The sequence below is a fragment of the Amblyomma americanum genome, chromosome 5 (genome assembly GCF_052857255.1).
Source record: "Amblyomma americanum isolate KBUSLIRL-KWMA chromosome 5, ASM5285725v1, whole genome shotgun sequence".
NCBI classification, from domain to species: domain Eukaryota; kingdom Metazoa; phylum Arthropoda; class Arachnida; order Ixodida; family Ixodidae; genus Amblyomma; species Amblyomma americanum.
Genome location: NC_135501.1, coordinates 51,839,165 through 51,859,341, shown reverse-complemented (window position 1 = coordinate 51,859,341; position 20,177 = coordinate 51,839,165). Strand labels below are relative to the sequence as shown.

At 46.4% G+C, this 20,177-nt stretch overlaps 1 long non-coding RNA gene across 1 annotated transcript; it reads left to right on the top strand.

Annotated features, from left to right (window-relative positions):
• Positions 1-1,925: 1,925 nt before the first annotated feature.
• Positions 1,926-18,402, top strand: LOC144134685 (uncharacterized). Its single transcript, XR_013315213.1, has 4 exons — positions 1,926-1,949; positions 4,547-4,564; positions 11,526-11,635; positions 18,046-18,402. It is a non-coding gene; the product is annotated as an uncharacterized LOC144134685 (long non-coding RNA).
• Positions 18,403-20,177: the final 1,775 nt, after the last annotated feature.

The following is a 20,177-nucleotide window of genomic DNA, read 5'->3' as shown; positions in this document are numbered from 1 at the left end:
CTTTAATGAAAATCTGAATGTAAAATATATTTCAGGTGCAGACGAATACAAGGTGGCGATAAGTGCATACTGATGTCTTGCACACCTTTCCAACGAAAATCCGCAACTAAATCTAAGTGTTCCCCGTTCTTATGGGACGTACACATTGAACTTGTCTCATGTGATGTTTACTTCTCTAGACCACGTTCAAGGCTGGTTTACTGTAGGGTTGTAATAAACGGAAGTATCTTTGACGCATGTGTTACAAATACATTACTCCGGCCAGGCATGCAGTCGCAGCAGTCAGCTAAAACTGATGCCGATTCGTTTCGCACCTTAAGTCTGGCAGTCAGACTGTTAGGGTGGGCCCCCTAACAGCTAGCTAGGGGGGCACCCTTGAGCAGAGGCACCCTCAAGTGGCACCCTTGAAAAGTCACAGGCTGCTCGAGAGAGCTGGGGCCCCAGACATACGGCAACAGACGACATGTTACGTAAGAGCGATCCACTGGCAGAGAACAGCAGGTTACATTTCCAGGCATTTGTTTAGTAGGAAAAACAGCTATATAACCATATAACTGAACAGCAGCACCAAAAGAAAAAAAACATTTTCTGCGAAAATTATATATGCACAGTTTTATGAGAATACCACAATTACGTTAAATTAATAGCATCAGTGCTTCACCGAGTGCATTCTTTAGGAATCTGCCTCGAATAGCACTACAGAAATCAGCACATAGTTGTTCGTGTGTTTTTAGCATGAAGGTAACTTGATAGATAAGTTACTGCAGTGTGTATCCCGTACATCGATGTGGTATGAGCAATCGGTTTGTAGCATGCGTTTGATAATCGCTTCATTATGCAGTAGCCCGGCATATGTGGCTAAAAATGTTTTAACATTCCCACCAGAGGAGAAGAATCAGTATAGCAAACGGAATTTATGTATACTTAATACATTTGTTATTTTCATTTGCTTTCCTAGTCGTGCAAGCGATATGGGAAGAGCTATTCGATCAAATTGGTAGACGATGCCGTTTTTACATTTTTTAGGCAGAGCTTCTTCGTAAGTATTTCGAATTCGTTCATATTTTACAGCGACGGTTCTGTGCCCGTCGCTCTGCGAGATCATGTGTTCATGATAGTCGGCATCGTACGTTCACTCAGACCCTCCACAGTCATCTACAGCACATGAACGCTTGCTGGAACCGGCTACCTTACCTCTGTCAGCACATCAACATGCCGGCATTCCAAGCTTCTTCCTCACTAATTTCTCACTCCCATCCTCTCACACTAATCTCTGCGGCTCTCATGTCGGACGCCTGCCTTATAAGAACGCATGAACGACCTTATGGGACTATGAGCACGCCTCCCGGACACAGACACAACTGTGCCCCCCACACAGTTAATAAGCACTCAGGATAGCTTCAGCATTGCGCACCATTCGCGCTACCATCTAGCCCGTTTCCTTCGTAGTGCGTGGCCCGGCGGGCGTCCATCTTAATGAGAACGGCTGAACGACCGTGCAAGGTCAACGGCCATCTTACATGTAACCTCAACCTTATGTAGCAGAACTTAACACTGCTGCTGGTTACCAGCCGTTCTTGTTTTCTTCACACGGGTTTTCATGTAGATGTTAACAGTTGGCTACGCTTTTGGGTGATGGCACGCGGTGAGCGCCGCTTTGCCACGTGCGTCCATTTCGTAACAGACACGGAGTGCTTGTCTCTGTGCATTGCGCCTCACGTTCTCATGTCAGCGCTTTTTGTGCACTCGACGAAAACATGACTGCTGCGAGGACAAGAGGGAAGTGGAATTTACATTCGTGCTAGAGTAATTCCCATACCGGTGGTGGCTGCGCGGCACGCATGCTACTGTAGGATCCTGGCGCTATCGTAAAGTCACCGACACGTCCTGTGTGGCAGTAACATCTCTTTCGTTCTTTCTTGCAGGCACCCAAAACATGAACAAGTCAAGTAAGCGACCCATCCGTTGATATTTGTGCGCTTCCCAACCGATTATTGCGCGGAAGGCGATCAGATGGGATGCCTCCCGAACTAATTTGGAACAGTGAAGTTCGGTCGAAAGACAGAAGCCGTGATAGCGAGATCTTGGTTGAGAAATAACCGAGTAAAGCTGGCGCTGGCTTCGTTGCGATCAACAAGAAAAAGTATGCCTATAAGCTTGCTAGGTGAGTTATAGGCTGCGTTTCTTCAAGTACGAGCTTGTCTCGACAGTGTTGATAATTGTGCGTTATGAAGATCGCTCACGCAGATTTATAAACACTTTTGTTATAAAGTGCAGGTAAGTGCCAAGAACACAGCCCGCATCCCCTTCAGCAAAATGTCGCTTTCGGGGGCGACATTTAGCAGAAGGGGATGCGGGCTGTGTTCTTGACAGCGACGTTTTTGAGGTTAAATTGTAAAAAAACAAATTTAGTTCTTTTTCGACCGCATGAAATTACCGTTTTCTGCAGAACAAAATTCAATGTCTCATTTGCAAATGCCAGAATTTCGTTAAGACAAAAAATGACATTTTTCTAAAGCTTGGTGGGTATCAACGATGTCTAATTTTAGTTTATGCGCGTCGTGCAGCTCTCCTGTGTTGAAAAAAAAATGTCAGGGTCTTAGCTCGGCTATACCAAGATATACGTAGCGAAAGCTAAGGCATAGCTTGGTTAGCCTTTGTTATTCTTGATTACAAGTCCAGGTTAGTCTGGTTGTCTGGCTAGTTGTCACGTGGTTCGTCACGCGGTTGGTCACGTGGTGCGGTGCGACCACGGTGGGAATGCGACCAGGGTGGGAATGTGAGCCCGGTGGGAATGCGAGAACGGCAAAACTGCGAGATCGAGGCCAATGTACCTTTCGCCACAATACGAAAACAGGTTCACTGAATTTCTCCAGATTTAGAGAGACTGCTAGTATTCATCTGGCAACAAAGAAGATTTTCCATGCATTTTGTGTTTTTTAAATATAGCCTATAGCTTCACACATTACGTTTTTGTCTGAAACGCGCTTTTTATTGCTGGGCTGCTTAAGTGCGATATATGTAAAAATATAGATGTTTTTTTTCTCAGTTCCGTCTCGCTTGTGAAAACTGTTTGCATGTCAAACGCCTTTGAACTGCTTCTCGAACCATTGATACTGGAATACTATGCTGACTATCATCCCGTTGACTATCATCCCGTTGAACGGCGCCTGACGCTTGGCGCCGCTTCTATATGGTAGCTATTGTCTTTGTCGAGTTTTTTTTGAAACATTTCGCTGTACGCAGCATGCAGAGACACGCCAAAGGTTGACAGCGGCTATAAATTAGTGTAAAAACAAAATAGAATGCCTCCATGATAACGTACAAACTAAAATCGGTGATGAAATTTTTTTCGAGCTGGCTGAAAAAAGAAGTCCTTATTGGTCTTAGACGACGGAAACATCCAGGATCAAAGCTGTGATTACTTTTAATGACGACAGCACTGCACCAGCAGACATGTAGTGGCCATAATAATATGAACAGGAAGGATATTCACCCAACTCGATCCTACAATGCGGGCTAGCGCGAACGCGTGCCTTGTCAACTCCACTTGTGACTAGCTTTCTGTTGTACTCTCCATTTATTACAGTCTAAAGCCAACTGCCCTAACAGGCATCTGTTAGTGAAGACCACGTTTTATTGCTTACAGCGACTAGAAGCCGTCGTTGTAAGAGACGCAGATAGAATAAAGAAGCCGCAGGCGCCCCTCTTGACTCTGCGCCTGTGGGTTTGTTAAAACAAAGTAGGGTTGAAATGACAGCGATTATACGCGGCGGAAGAAAACGGCGACCAGAAGGTATCTTGAGCAACAAGAGTTCTTGCGTGAAATTCATAAAGCGACCAAGTATACTTTGAGAACAAAAGAGAAACATTGGTAGCACATTATTAACATAGCGCACGCAGAGTTGCAAGGGTAGTGTTATTGACTCAATGATATTCCCATGTGAACAGATTACCAAACGATACCATCGTTTAGAAAAACCGCTTTTTTTAGTTCTCAAGGTCCAGGTTTTTGAGGGCAGGTTTCACTTTCCAGGTTTGTTAATTAATACAATGAATATCGTAGAAGGCAATTACATGGGTGGCAATGCAAATTTATAAACATACAATGGTGGAAAAAGTAGCACACAAGCAAATCTGTCCTGTATATAACTTAATAACTGACTAAAACCTATAACATACACACCTGTATACTTAACATTTAGTAACATTTATTCTTCAAAAGGCCTATGTCGCTCACTATGGCACAAACAAAAATTGTAGGTAAGGATGGACCGCAAGAAGATAACTAAAACAGCCTAAGTTGACTACTTTCAAAACAACACGCTATTATTAGCTTTTAAGCGGGAAAATGGGCAACAAGCGCTTGTATCATTTTATCATGAACTGGAACTGTTCTTTAATTAAAATTCAGGCTTGTAACAAAGCTTTACCCCGTTTCGCATCCCTCAGAAGCTTTTCTTCCAACACAAGCAACCTAGCAACCAAGACTCGTTTGCAGTGTGCACGACACTCGGTTGTTTATGTTCATTGCTTTTCTTTGCAGGGGAAAGCAAACGCGCTCGTAAGTAAAACAATTAAGACACTGGTGGGTAAAGACATAGAGGCGGTTGCCTCAAGCATTATTGTCATAAAAAGAATGGGAGCATGCGTGCAACTTACTAAGACAGCTTGATAGGCTGGCGCTTCCATTGTTCGGTTTTCAGAACGCCATGCAGGAGAAAGTAATTTCCGCAGCTTGGAGTTTTCGAGTAAATAAAGGCACGTAATTTCTTTGCAAAGCTCAAAGTTAGGAAAAAGGAGCAGAGCCTTCCGAGCAACACAGTCGATCGCAGGTATGCCGCTTTCAAAAATGATATGCAGTCTCTGGCGTCCACATTCAGAAGAGAACGCTTTGAAGAGGCAACGACGAGATCCTGGATGCATAACTACGTGAACGACTACAAAAATACATGAATTAGCTGCACCAGTAAATCGTGCCAAAAGCAGCAGAAAGAAAGTGTTCACATTGCCAGTCCTTCTGCAGTTAAATAGAGCCGTGTTCAACAAATGGTACAATGCTTGGTATGGTCGCAAATATATTCTCAGACACTTTCACTTTTTTCTTCAATCCTACATGTGCATCAAAATACACAGGTAATTAGGGAAGCACTAGAGCATACATGAAGCCTTAGAGCAACACTTGGCTAGTGATCATTGTAATGACAAGATTGAGTTATGGAGAACACAGAACTCAGCACATACCTAAAATGATAATCATCGACAAAAATTAGGTTGAGGAAGCCCATTTCAAATGCGCAGTTTCCTAATGTAGTCGGTACAGCTTCAAGAACTAGAATATAAAGCGCGTTGAGTACTGGACAATAAGAATGTGAGAGAAACGGCTGCGTTTTTTTTTTTTTGGCGTAGAGGAAACTACTCAGTGACAGGACATACGAAGGGACGGACACACTGCTAGTTCTGGCGATTAATGAATTGCAGACAAATGTTCTGAACCTCGGCATAACCTATACAAATTCTTGGGGAAGAAAAGCGATAAGGATCAAAGCAAAGCGTAGAAATTTCATGATAAAAGTAAAATTTGTGTTCTGTACAGGTCTACACTCTAGTCGGTAATATGAAACTTGTAATCAATCATGGTGTCTCTATCGAGGCCAATAAGTCATGTTAAATCAATAATTACAGTGTTTTAATAATAATGGAGGGAAGTACGCACAATTTTGATCCCCAAGAGGCGCTTGAACAGAAACATGTTCCCCTCCCTTCAAAGGTGCATTTTGTAATTATCAATGTGGTCAAAACGTTGACACTTCAAATCTTTCAAGAATTCCAGCTATGAACAGTGCGGCGAGTCACTAAAAAATGACACATGCAACATTATGACACAAAACATGGTCAGCGTGATTTTTGCTGCCACTTTGACGGCAAAATATATTAGAATATATTCGAGATGATAATAGTAAGATCCAACAAGAAAGGAAATGTGTGTTCGCCTCACATGCCCCCCACAGAAAAAAAAAGCCTTTAAATCTGAAATATTGGATAGTTTCGGTAGAAACTGAAAACCAGAAAACGGTAATCGGCACCCGCCGCTGTGGCTCAGTAGTGAGGGCGCTCGGATACTGAGCCGGAGTTCCCGGGTTAGAACCCGGCTGTCGCGGCCACGTTTGGTGGAGGCGAAACGCAAAAGGCGCCCGTGTTCTCAGCAATGTCGGTGCACGTTAAAGACCTTCAGGTGGTCGAAATTATTCCGGAGCCCTCCACTATGACACCCCTCTTTTTATTTTTTCACTCCCACCTTCCCCCCTATATTGAAAATATTGACGGTGTACGGAGGTAAGCTTAAGTTAACGGGCCGAGGCCGGCGCCAGCAAAGAATAATTGGTGTTCACTGAGAGAGCCATTAGTCATAAAGCGGTTTTAGGTGGGCGGATAATGAGTATGATTTCCTTTGACGCAGCGCACGCTTTTAGAGACCATCTTTTTTGACGTTCGATACTGATTTTTTTGTGTTCAGTGCCAATTAGTTATTTGAGAGGTCCTCTTTAGTGATTGCTTTGGCAAGGCTCCTTTTCAGGGCTTATCCCTATGCCTGCAGTGCATGTGTTTGTTGCAGGTACGGTTAACTTTCGCTATCGAGAAATGAAAGAATAAAAATACTATTGCCGCTAAAATGGGCCATAATGTGAAAACTGTGTACATAGCTTTATGTTTGGCGATTACTGAGAACCATCCACGACTCCGCCTCGTTTCATCAGTGAGATTATTCGTGATTTTAACAATGTAGCTGCAGGGCTCTTACTAACAACGCAGAAAGAGTAGTGGATGCCAGACGGCCGCTGTAGTTGCGAAAAGGAATTCAACGTAGCCTTGTAAAAATGAGTAAGCGCCAAGCAGGAGAGTGTCAATAATCAGTTTTCCCGCCTCTTGGCGGTAGGCTTCCCTTGTCCGGTTATTTCTGCGTCGCTGAAACCCTCCTGCAAAAACAAACAGGCGCTCAAAAAAGAAGACCCGATTTCTCAACATCAAAGCCGGTGGTTGTTCCCCATGTTCACCGAGTGTCACACAACCTCAAGAAGGTTGCTGGCAGGCACCACGTGCCCGTAGTCTTCTCAGCCCCCAACAAGCTTTCAAAGCTTTGCCGACGCATTTCTAGCATTTCTGAGGGTGGCTGCAAAAAGAAACATGGCATTTCTTATGTCAAATGCGCTACAGGGTTGGTGTACAGTGTACCCTTTTCTTGTGGGTCTTCTTATTTAGGTCAAACTGGCCGTTGCATTAATGACCGGCTACGGGAGCATGATAGAAATTTAGAAAACAACGACAGAACGGCTAATTTTGTACGGCATATTTCTTCCTGTGACCACATGTGTAGGGCACGTTTTGTGAAAAGATTCTGGGCAGGAGCGCCAATGTTACAGCGCGGCTTGTGCTGGAGGCCTTCCACATCAAAAGGCTATCTGATCGCTGCGCGAGTGATCCTTCCTTGCAGATTTATTCTTCTGAATGTGCGTTTCTGGATACCCTTTCGCCTTATCACAACGCGGATGTATGACGTGTGTGCCTCCAACTGTCTGCATGCTCGGCTATATATTCCGGGTGTTACGCCCCAATAAACAGTTGGTAGTAGCGCTTATCTGTCGTCTGGTGTGTTTGTTCTCGGTCTCTGTCTAAGTTTTGCGCTAACTTCTTCCATAACATATTTAAGTTTCTGTCAATTCACTTGTAATACTTGAAACACCATCCACAGAGCCAATAACCCTGCGTGACTGCCTTTGAATCAGGAAAGTTTACTTTTCAAACGATGCCCCAAAATTCGTAAACCGAAAAGTAGGGCAAAAAAGTTCAAATTTTCTAATCGAGGTGACAACCAACATGGGCGCCTGGAGTTTATGGTGTGAGAGAGTAAATGAACGTTAGACGAGAATCTGCACTTTGCCTGATGAAGGCCAACCAAAATAAGCGAAAACAATCCGAAGTATCGGCCACAATAAAAAAAAAAACTCTTATGGACCTTCGATGGGTCGTTTGACTGCATTAGGAGAAAAACGTTGGGGATTGAGCCCCGTACATTCCGCATGCGGGGCGGATGCTCAAACACAAAACCACCACTGCTTTTTTTCTTCATTACAAGGCCACCACTGCCGTACAGGTTAGTTCGAGGCCCAGACATGAGATTTCGTTATACCCAGAAGTAGCAGGCTATATTTATTTATTTATTTATTTATTTATTTATTTATTTATTGATTTATTTATTTATTACAACCTCAAAGGCCCCATTAAAGGAGTATTACATGAGGGAGTGGAATTCAGGGCACATGGTTGATTCGATGGATTTTTTGAATGATGATGGATCGGAGTGAAGTACGACGGTGTTGGGCAAATCATTCCAGTCCTTTGCAGTGAGGACAAAAAATGATGACAGGTGAGCACTAGTCCGGGCAGGTGGGGGGGGGGGGGGGGGGTAAACGGCCTTCTGGTGGTTCGTGCGGCTGGAGATGCGGTGGGCAGGGCTGATAATAGACTTGATCATGGGGTGATAGTAAAATTTATGAAAAAGGCATAGTCTTGCAATAGTACGGCGGTCTGCCAAGTTAGTAAGATGAGCATTACGTTTTAGTTCAGTGACACTTACATGATAGGAATAGGCCGAGTGGATGAATCTTGCTGCTCGGTTTTGTGTTGCTTCCAGTAAGTTAGAAAGGTTACTTTGATAGGGGTCCCAAACCGCGCATGCGTATTCAAGTTTGGGACGAATGAATGTTAAATAAGCTAACAACTTTACTGATGGAGGAGCTAGGCGAAGGGTTCGGCGGAAATAACCGAGAACACGATTAGCATTGTTAATAATCTGCGTAACGCGATGTGACCAATTGAGATCGCGGGTTAAATGAACACCCAAGTATTTATACTCCGCTACAGCAGTGATTTCGGAATTGGAGATTGAGTAGCTTGAAGTAGGTTGTGAGCGACCTCGATGAAAGGATAGGAGAGATGTTTTCTTCGCGTTTAAAGACATTAGCCATTCGTTACACCAGGTTATTACACAGTTAATGTCGGATTGTAGGAGTTGGATGTCAGTACTGTTGGTTATTGGGCGGTAAATAACGCAGTCGTCTGCAAACATGCGCACGTTAGAACACAAGTTAGCTGGTAAGTCATTAATATAAATAAGGAAGAGAAGGGGCCCCAGGACGGTGCCGTGTGGCACCCCAGACAGAACAGAAGAATAAGAAGATGTGCGCTTATTAGCTAAAACAAACTGCTGTTGGTTAGTAAGGAAGTACGGAATCTATTCCAAAACAAAGCAATTAAGATTTAGGCGTGAAAGTTTTAGAAAGAGCCGCTTATGAGGGTATCCTATCTGAGGGTATCCAAGGGAAGTTCGTTATATCTTAGGTGGCATATTACTGTTTCCTAAGTCCGTGCTTAGCACACGAAAGTTTCTTATATACAAGGTGGCATACAAAAAATCGTTAGGTCCATGGTAGTAAACTCTGTCAGTATATGTGATATACTAAGTGTCTTCGTAGCCCGAGGGACAGGTTAGCACTTGCCACCGTCTACTGCCGAACGGCGCTCCCCATTTTCACTTGCATATACCTTTCTAACGCTCACGCTGTAGAAACGCTGCGTACTTTCCACGGAAAAAGCGTTCGTGTCAAAACCGTTCGTGTGGAACAAACAACTGCTCAGTGTATTGATGTGACATGGTATCGTGTAAAATGAAACGATGCGTTATGACATGGGAACCTAAAATCGCGAAGCACTATGCGGAATGTGCGGAACAAAGTTGTTGAGTGGACTGATTAATTTCGGGCGCTTCGCGCTGTGTAAGGTGCGCTTGCATCGATCGCGCTGCACATCGACATTTTTGCGTTTCGCCTGCAGTGAAATGCACCTGCTGCAGCTGCCGCGGTGGCGGAGTGTTTATAGTGCTCGCCTACTGACCCAGAAGACGCAGGTTGGATCCCGACCGCGGCGTTCGCATTGCGATGGAGGCGAAATGCTAGAGGCACGTATGCTGTGTGATGTCAGTGCACGTTAAAGAGCCCCAGGTGGCAGAATTAATTCAGAGGCCTCCACTACAGCCTCAGTCGCTCTGGGACTTCAATCCTGATGAATTAAATCAAACCAAACCTGCTGCGGCTAGTACGCGCTCCCATAATGTCGGGTCAGCAGCTGAAAACTTGTGCTGGGACGACGGCAGTCTATAATAATGCGTACGCGCACTGTTATAACAAGTGACAGAGTGACGGAGACTAATATAAGGCAAACGCAGGACTGCTTTATTTCGCAGACAACGAACTGCAGCCTGTACACGGGCCTCCGTTGTCGGGTAGACCTTCTCAAAACCGGCGTTGTTGTACAATGCCCTGGTTCGGCCGGAGGCGATGCAGAAGGGATTGGAAGGCGCCGCCGGGTTTCGAACTTCCCGGGCTGGGGCGCAATCATTGTGGTGATGCCGTCCAATCTTTCGCCTCCTCTGCACATTCCACTAAGCAGCATTACGAACGCCAGACGGACAGATTTTGCGAAGATTGGTGTAGTAATGCCAACGCAGTGAAGAAAAAATTATTTCTCGGCTACTTCGGCAAATATATATGAATAGGGGGAAAGAGAACACCTTTATTTATTTTGATTTTCTTGTTGGGCAGATAAAAACCAGTAATTTAAAAGTAATACAGAACCATACATTTTGCCGTGGTTCATTTCTTGCAAAACTTTTTGCACATCATTCGATCTTACAGGAATTAAAACACAGCTTTCCAACTGTTTTCTGCTGTTTAACTAACAAGTTCGTTCTGGGATTGTATGGGAACAACTTAAATAATGCGTAAGGCAGATTGAAGTCTCTTTTCAGCTTTCTTGACAAGAGATGCTTATTTGCTTTCGGCTACATAGAATTTCATATTTGAATAAAATGTTTCTGCGAAAGCTGTACTGATTTTTTTTGCAGACTTATGGCGGTGCTAGGGTTTACGATAATGAGTAACTGATCTCATATTTTAAACCTGCTCCACCTTGCAGAACTCTCCTATAATATTGTTACGAGAAGACCAGCCGGAAAATGAGACGCGATGATCGACGGCAATGAGGTGATTTAATGGCTGCTGGCCTAGAGCGAGCGCTCCTTCCCGCGCCATTGCATAGTTCGTCTTCTTCTTCACAATATTGGGCTAAGAATTTTCCACTTCAAAATAGGGATTAATTAACTCTCCTTCTAACACTTACTACATATCATGGTCACCTTGGGTGGTAGAGCGACCGTCCTGGACAGGTGGCTGTCCCGGTTCGAAACACTGGACCTGGATGAATTTATCAAGTGCGATGTTTCCGTGAAATTTCCATATATTTGTATTGTAGCCGCAAGGCTGCGTTCTGCTGGACGGTAATGAATTCCTAAAAAGGCGTTTATTAAAAGTGTCCTTCACTTCGGGAATTTCCCTAAAGCAGTGAAATTACCTTCTAATGTTTCGTGTACAACGGCATCTTACTGCGAGAATGCTTCTGTTCTATTTCAGTCCTACGCCAAAGACACATCAAGACAGATGTTTCTGGATCCTTGTTGGGACAGCAGTAACTCTGACAGCGGCGAGCACCGTGGCCATCATAATAAATTTCGTCATACATGGTAAGAAAGTGAAGGAAAATTAGGTGTTCGTTATGCGATATATATGAAGGAAGCCAATTTTCATAGAAAGCGAGTACCTTAAGGGGTGTTTTCTTTTATGTTTAACTTTCTGGCCTTAAAAAATGGGATAATGAATGTCTAATGATTTAATCTCTTAAAGACAACTGATTCAAAATCAGAAGAAAAACAACCACGTGCCACCGGTTCGAACGCGAGACTTCCGAATTTCGTTTCTGATGTTCTACCGAATGAGATACGGTGGCGGCTGTCGAATATTCTTCGTCTGGGAGTACGTAAGTTTCTTGTAAGCCTACCTTGTGTTTGCCACCGCTTTTTTTAAATGTCTGTGTCATCCACATCTGTGTCGTTCGTGTCTTATTTGCGCTATGTTTATTAAAACAAAGTATTACCAACTAGCCCAAACCAAGCAACTGTTCACCACCGCCACATGCGTACACAGCGGTGCACGTAGTACGACCTGTATTACTATGAGCGTCATGTGGAACGTCATCGAACGCATAGGGCTGAAGATGTGCGAGAACCCCCTTATCTTACCTATGAACTGCCAGAACCGAGGCCCTTGTGAAGCTGTAGTTCAATGAGCCATAGGTCGGATGGTAAAACCGGGTGCACTAAATTCAGTAGTCGTGGGTTCGAATCCCAGCGGGGGAATAGAGTTGTCTTCTTCTTTTAAATCAATATCTTTCAGCGATAAAACCACAATTCTGATACCTTATTGATTAGGCCAACAAATTATAAAGGAGAGAAAACGTTCCACCATGCTATTTTGTTTCCGTGACTGTTGGCTTGCATTATATATCCGGTGTTTCAGCGAACACTTTGAAAATTTTCAAAAATACGCTTTTTGGAGTAAATATATGGCTTTTTCCTAACAGTATTACCAGAGTTCGCGGACACCAGAAAACCGGTGAATCGTCTTTAGCAAGCTCGTCAACTAAATTTTAATGACTAACTTTCAACTAGTAGATTTACCTTGAAACAGGTAGCGCTAAAAAAGACGAACACAGGCGAGAGAACACCGACAAGACAGATGAGCGCTACTAACAGCTGGTTTTTATTGTTTGCTCGAGGGTACGAATTCAAAGGCTTGTCACATCACATCATGCGCACAACCAGGGGGCGTCAACATTTTTTTATACCGATAATTATGATGTATATCTTGAATTCATGGAATGACAAGCAACAAGGAATGAAAAACAAAACACCAGTAATGGACACAACGAATCACAGAAAAGGATAAGGAAGAAAAACAAACAGGACTAATAAAAACGTGCTCAGTTCTTTCTTAAACGCGTCTCTAGAAATGCCCGCTCCGAAGAGTATAACGTTATCGAAGCATCGCTTACACACTGTTCTCGTTTTTTATTCATGTGGAAGGCCTCCAGCAAAACGCTGGAATTTCTACTTGCACTTCTTCCTAAAACCTTAGCTTCCTTAAGCCGTGGCACACATTTGCACTCTAAAACAGCGAAACTAAATTCGCCAGCTTGTCTTGCACCCTCATGTTTTTTGGATGCTCCCTTAAGGGAACGCCCTTAGGGAACGCCCCCCGATCCTTAAAGGAACGCCCCGTCTGCCCGATATAGTACCTTCCGCAGGAAAGGGGGATCATAAACACCATTCCCAACGCACATCCGACATACGCTACTACGTCCCAGCACGAAGTTTTATTAAACTAGTATAGTTAGGCGCCTAGTTACAATTAGACATTTGTAGACGGTCGTTAGAAATAGCCATATCAGTTTTTAGAATTTCGAAAACGCCATTACACTCACCGCTATGGCTCGACAAAATATTGCTGCGTCATGCGAAATTACATGCGCTTTCGAAAGCATGCACGCAAAGCATCCCCTCCAGTGAGCGTAGCTAGTCGAAAAAGCTAATGAAATAAACACTTTATTTCTACACCGCATTATAAAAAAATGAAATGGGGTTAAATGTTATGAAATAAAGAAGATAGCGAAGAAACATACCTCTCAGTTTTATCATCATCTTTCTACTAAGTGCGTGTTCGCTCGCGCATCTCCACAAACCGACACAGCTCAGTTAAATTTATTGCCTGAAGAGCCCGAAGATGACATATGCGGTGGAAAAATACAGATAAGAAATACGGTGAGATCACGGGTGTTTGATATGTAATGTTATGTAAGGTGGTGGTGGTAGTGGTTTTATTAAAAATAATAGCAAAAAGGAAGGAAAAGACTTTTGCTAGCCCCGGCATCTGCCATCGATACTGAAGCACCTGAGCTGGGGCAGCGGAAATAAAGGATAGCAGGCAGAATGGAGAAATGAAATGAAAGAGGTGAGGGGACAGGACGAGAGGATAGGGGGAGAAGTAATATGTACAAACTATTTACACAATAAGAAATGTGTCCAGGTTTTGCGCGTTATTAGTTCATTTAAAGGAATTAAATCACACATGCGCACAGCACTGTGCTGGTTACAACTGGAGTGGGGCGTCCAGTTATTAATCGTTCAAGGTAGAACTCGCGGAGCGTTCGGTCACTGCGTGTAACTACCTGACGGAGAACAGACGGGACGTCAAGCCCGTGTGTTCGAGGAATGCACAGATGCTCACCAAAGTTCGCTCAAGAGTGCGCGCACTGCCCTGCGGCCACAATAGCGTCTTGATGGAGTCTGGTAGTATGCCCTGCGCCGTATAGGCCGCGAGCATATCGCGACGAGCATCGGCGAACGCGGCACAGTGAAGGAGCAGGTGTTCTAGTGTTTCCACTGCACCGCATCCGTCACAGACATCACTCGTCGCGATTCCGTGCCGCACCCGTCGTTCCCCGGGCCACACGCAGCCAATGCGCGCGCGGAGGATCATTGCACGTTGTTACCGTGTAAGTGCGCGACAGCCGGTGACACTGTCGATGCGCTCACCTCCCGCAATGCGTGGGTCGGGGTGCTGCTTTCGGAGATGATCAAGGATGGCCGCTCGCACGTTCTCCAGCGCAAGGGGCAGATCGCTGGCAGGTAATTGGTGTGCAGCGGTCGCGAGGTTGTCAGCTTCTTCGTTGCCAGCGATGCCGCAGTGACCGTGCACCCACTGTGCACGCACGGCACAACCTCTCTGCGCGAGGCGCTCGATGCGCGAGCGAATTTCCCGCACTATTGGGGTTCCGCGGCCGTTAGATTGCAGGCGGCGGAGGGCGGCGCGGGAGTCGCACAGCAGAGCACTCCTGGGCGGCGGAGGGCCGAGGGTGAGCAGCAGGTCCCGCGCGAGCCGGATCCCCATCAACTCCGCCGTGGTGGAGGAGCCCAGGAAGGCTGCGTGTTGCTGGCTGTGCAGTCGCAGGGCGAGGATGGTGGCCGCCGCAGCAAGGGAGCAGCTGTCGCGGGCCACTGAGCCGTCGGTGTACACGAGGAGATGGTCCTGGAGCTCCTCGTGTATGACGGCTCTGGCCAGCTGCTGCACAGCACAGAGGGGTGTGCTCTGCTTTCCCGCAATGCTGACGATCTCTCGTTGTATCTCCGAGGCAGCAGGCCAGGGCGCGCAGGAGCCGTAGAGGGGTGGGCCTTGTGTCAATTGCTCACACTCGAGCAGCGCCGCGCCCATTCGTGAGCGCGGGTGCGAGCGCATACGCTGCAGCAGCGAGCCGCCGTCCGGTGCGCGGTGAAGCCGGTCGATGTGATTCAATGCCCTGCGCGCTGCTTGGAGCTCATGTGGCCACGCTCCGGCCTCGGCCAACGTTGCGGCGCACTGCGAGTTTTTGGGCAGGCCTAGGCACACGCGCAGGGACTTGCGGTGCTGAAGCTCGAGTTTCTTCCAGCACGGCTTGCGCACCGTGACGAGCGGCAGCGCATAGAGCACCGCCCCCAAAGCTGCGGCATTGTATAGACGCAGCGCGGCTTGCTGGGAGATGCCCTGGCCTCGAGCGGTGAGCTTGTGCACGGCGGCGGTGATCCTCTTCATCTGCAGAGAGGCCTTGGTCGCCGCGGGGCGGAAGGAAAGGCGCCAGTCGATGTTCAGGCCAATGTACCGCACCGATTTACGCCAAGGAATCGGAGTCCCGTGCAGTGACAGCGGCGCAAAGTGCGCGCCATGGTCACCGATTTGTCCGCGCTCAGCGACAGACCAAGGCCGCGCAAGCTGGCATCGATTGCGGTCAGGGCTGCCTGAAAACACCCCCGCACGCAGAACGCCTTGCCCGGTGGTCCCCGGCACCAAAGAGCTATGTCGTCTGCATATATGGACACGTACACATGGTGTCGGCCGCTCGTGGGGAGGGAGGCCGCCATCAACGACATGGCCACATTAAACAGAAATGGCGATAGGACAGAGCCCTGCGGCACGCCTGTGTCCACCGGGCGAGGCTTGGAGAGCTTACCCCCTACTCGTACGCGCATGGTGCGCCCGCTCAGGAAGCCATGAACGTATCGGAAAAGGCGCCCGCTCACACCGGCCCCCTCAAGCACCGCGAGAATTGGTGCGCGGTGAACGTTGTCAAAAGCGCCAGATACGTCCAGTAGTAGCAGCTGCCGCTCCTCAAACAAAACAGCCTACGCAGCCCACTCGTTCAGACGCTGCAACGCCATATGCTCCATGAGCTTACCTGCCGCCGATGTTAATGCCACTGGCCGGTATCCGCTCAGCTCCGTAGGTGGGCGCCCTGCCTTTCGGATGGGACAAACGACCGCGGTTCGCCAATCCTCCGGTAGCTCCGGTTGATCTGCTGCAGGAGGATCTGTCGTTGCTGCGCATCCAGGTTTCGCAGCATCTGGTATGTCGCCCCGTCCGGTCCGGGCGCCAAGCGGCGGCGGCAGCGCTGCAGCGCATTGTTCAGTTCCGCCGCGGTGAACGGCGCATCACATGGACCTTCCGAGGCGACGGGCGAGGGACTGGCGTCGCTTCTGGGACTCTCAGGAGCAGCTATGTTAGCGGCGTTTGCGGGGCTGGGCGGCGCGAGTCGATCGGCAAACCGCTCTGCCAATTCTACAAAGATGAGCTCGCTGGAGATTGCGAGGGCGGCCAGCGGTTGACGGTTTGCCTGTGGGTCGGTGATGCGCCGCAGGGTGTCAAACAGGCTCCGCGAGCTGACATCTTCCTCCATCCTTTGGCATAGTGAAGCCCACTGCCGGCGGTATAGCTTGTTGGCGTGGCGGCGCGCTGCCGCGTCCAAGCGGTTGTAGACAGTCCAGTCGGCGGCTCTGTCAGTCCGTCGCGCCCGTCACTCTGCGCGATCTCTCTGCTCGCGCAGATTGAGCAGCTTCATATCAGGTGTGGGCTGCCTTGCACTTAACTTTGCTCGTTGGGTGGCTGCGAGAGCGCTTCGGACTAGACTTGAAAAGAAATCTGCGCCAGTGGCCGCCGCCTCGTCGACAGCCCGCCTGAACGCACTCCAGTTGGTAATGGAGTAGGCACGTTTGTTGCGCGCTCCAACGCAGTGGGTTCGATTAGGATGGAGTAATTATCCGAGCCCCAGAGAGAAGGTGATCGGTGCCATGTCGCCTCGATGCCTCTGGATGCGAAGGCAATGTCGATGCAGGAGTCGGTTGTTCCGCGTCGTAGAAAGGTGGGCTCGCCGGTGTTCAAGGGGGTGAGTCCCAGCTGCATTGCTGCGTCGTGCAGGTCGTCTCCACGCGCGGAGCGGCGCGCACTGCTCCACGCACTATGGTGGGCGTTAACATCACCACAGATGATTTGGCGCGGGGCACAGCACGAAGACACAGCACGAAAACACAGCGCGTTCCACGCGACAGCTGGAACGTAATGTAATGTAAGGTAATGTGTTTAATATCTAATATGCTATCGCTTTAAATAAATCTAACGAACAGGTGATAGCAGCGTACCAATGAGGCACGCCGTTCCAATCTCCTGCATGACGGTTATAAGTTACCTGGTTTAGCATTCCGAAGCAGTACTTCAGTTGTGAGAATGCCGCATAAGGTGTCCTGAGAACTTTGCACCCTCTTGAGATCTTTAAAGTGTGCTGATATTGTACAGCACACGGGCGGCTTATTTGATTCGCCTTCATCAATATACGGGCTCCAAGGCTACAGTCAGGCTCGCCACCTTGAGATCAGATGCCGAACGCGAAATCCACTGAGCCATCGCGGCGAGTTTCGCATAATGTGCTATTTCAGAACTTTCATGGCAAGCTAAGAAAAAATATGCGATTTTACGAAACCGCTTAGAAGCCTGGTAGCGCAGTGTGCTTAGAAGCCTAGAAGCATTGTGTGCGAGAATGAAGGCGGTAGTTCGATGAAGTTCCTCATACACACGATATAAAACTACAGAAAAGTAATGAATTGGCGTAGCTTATATAACTTACGCTCGTTGTATTTGTTCATTACGAATAGTGCGCCATCTACTGTGCTGGCTTTCTTGACGCCGGTAATTCTCTCTTTCATCTTGTGAATCTTCATTTGTTTTACATTTCCAGGTGTCTACTACAAACAAAGCACTGCGGCGGCTCGCGATGAACCAACCTCAGAAAAAGCAGCCCCCCCAAAAAATGCAATAGTTTCCCTACCGCTCAGACCAGCCACTGTTCCGGGAGAGCAATCTGCAACTTGATGCGACCATCGAGACGGGACTGCACTCTCAGTGTACAGAAGCGTTGTGTGCGGAAGTAAAGGCGGTACTTTGTTGAAGTCCCTCATAAACTTATGTGAACGAACGCGATTTTCACAGCCCACGAAAGCGGGACAATGTTGAGTTACAGGAGCCAACAATATAACACTTCTAAGATATCTTCTTAAAGACGTCCTACCAACAAATATATTATAGAACAGAAGAAGCCGGGAACACAATACGGTTTGTATTAGGGAAAGGAACAAAAGCTTTTTTTGCAATCTGTATTTGCACGCTGCAAAGGGTAATAACTTACGCCCAACCTACCGTCTTCTCCGTTTCAGTTTGACTAATGTTCACTGACATAAAATAGAATTTTTATTTTCGAGTAGAGCATTCAGTCCCGGACCTATGTGCGTCACTGCAAGGGGCTCTGAAAAACTGCCTGTCCAAGAGCCGTCGTAACTTTCGTAAATAGGCCGTAAATAGGCGTGGCGCCATAATAATGGCAGCATGCCTATTTATCGGCTTCCATTAAGTTGCAGAATGAGGAATTCCGGTAGTAACTTAAATTAGTACTTACGTTCAACAATATCCAAATTTTCAAATCAAATGCAGTTTATTTTCCGTCAGAAAGAAATCAACGGAGGAGGCTCGAGCAAAAAGTGAAACATGTTCACTTGATTGCGCTCAAGCCCCCTTTTACATGGCATGCAGTGACGACACACAGGTGGACATTATATAAAGCATTCTCGTGGAATATGGAAATATGAAACAAAGCAAGCAAAACGTACAAGGTTAAACAATATAGAGTGGTTTTACAAAGCTCTCTTGTGGAACTTAAACAATTTTTTATATGTACAGCAAGTACGAAGACAAAACAAAATAAACTGTAGTAATTTACAAACAGAATGGAACGTGCATAGGTACATATTCATAAAGGCAAACGGTTTTGCAACAGAATTGCATGTTATTATTTCAGGTGCACTAATTAGTATGGGTTGTCTGATGCTTGCTCCGACAGGAAAGACCTAATTTTTGAAATACTAATGTGGTTAATGTCAATTCCGTTATGTTCAAGATTGTTTAAAAGTGTTGGTAATGAATGACGTAGCATTTGTTGCCCATAATTTGTCCGGGAATAAGGAACTTTCCAAGGTTCTGAAAAGCGTGTATCACGTACATGTGTTGTTCGAGTTAACTGTGCCATATATTTTAATTCTTGCTGGCTCTTACGAAGTTGTTATTTGTATCTTTTTGCCAATGTATATAGGTATAGATTATGTACACTTGTTACATTAAGCTGCATAAAATATTCGCCTGTGTGGGCTTGCGAGTCGACCCCTACGATATGCCGAATAGATTTTTTTTGGAGTACGTGCAAACGATTTAGATTTGTGACGGTTGTTCTCCCCCAAACATGAAAGCAGTAACTTATATGTGATAGAATCAAGGCATTGTATATGTGCAGTTTAATTGCTTGTGTTAGAAAAGAGTGGAACCTCGCTAGTATTCCGACAGATTTAGATATTTTTGTTATAGCATAATTAACGTGAGTGTCCCATAGCATATTTTTGTGCAGATATACGCCAAGTGTTTTAACTGAATCAACAAATTCTATTGGTTCGGATCCTAATGTGATATTTAAGAAGTGTGGTGCTTTCGATTGCCTGGGAGTGAACATGACTGCCTTTGTTTTTTTTCGTATTAATGTCCAGGGAGTTCGCTTTACTCCATTGGTAGAGATTTTGAAGGATCGCGTTAATACCAGCCTCTAAGGATTGAAAGTTACGCTCGTGGAATAATAAGGTAGTGTCATCTGCATAGGATATAATGTGGAACAGGGCTAACAGATGTGATATCATTTACGTATATGTTAAATAGGAGAGGGCCAAGTATGCTTGCTTGAGGTATGCCGGTGGTTACAGGACTGTATGATGACATGTTGTTATCTATTGAAACGCTTTGCCTTCGATGTTGTAGATATGATGTTATGAGTGC